The following is an 857-nucleotide window of genomic DNA, read 5'->3' on the forward strand; positions in this document are numbered from 1 at the left end:
CGTCACTGAATCGAATAGACACTGAATCGAATAGACACTGAACTGAATAGACACTGAACTGAATAGACACTGAACTGAATCATCACTGAACTGAATAGACACTGAACTGAATCATCACTGAACTGAATCATCACTGAACTGAATCGACTCTGAACTGAATCGACTCTGAACTGAATCTACTCTGAACTGACTCGACTCTGAACTGACTCGACTCTGAACTGACTCGACTCTGAATTAAAGCAGAATCTGAATGCGTCTCATATTTGCTGAAGTTTGATCACTGATTCTGTTATCGTCCTGTTTATGACTGTGAATGATCTGGACTGTGAATCTGACTGGACTTGATTCGGTGTGAGTCGAATCAAAGCATCTGTTACAGAAACCCTCTGAGTGACTCACTTCATGTGGACGATGCTCTGAGGACAGGATGACTCCTAATGGCCTGTGAAGCTGCTCTGAAGCAAGTACACTACAATGAGCAGGTCACTAATGCAGGATAAACATTCCCAGTGCATTAGTTCATATAGACCAGTTCCTCCTGGACTGAGCCCATACGATCATAACCCGTCTGTCTCTCCAGTCTCAGGGTTAGGCCTGAGCAAGATCCAGCAGAGAAACCTGAGCCGGCCCGGCCATTAGCAGAGGCTGTATTCCCTCACGCCCTCACTAGTGTTCACTCAGATAACCCACTCAGCTCTGAGAGCAGCGGCCATCTTCTCTACATCTCTCCTGCAATCTCTCTCTCACTCAGCTGTCAGTCAAATCAGTCCAGACGCATCAGAGAGCCGAGGCTCCTCCCCTCAGCGAATCACACACACAGGCTGAGGTCACCTGACACAGCTGTCAATCAACGGCTC

Source organism: Gobio gobio (genome assembly GCF_949357685.1).
Source record: "Gobio gobio genome assembly, chromosome: 6".
NCBI lineage: Eukaryota > Metazoa > Chordata > Actinopteri > Cypriniformes > Gobionidae > Gobio > Gobio gobio.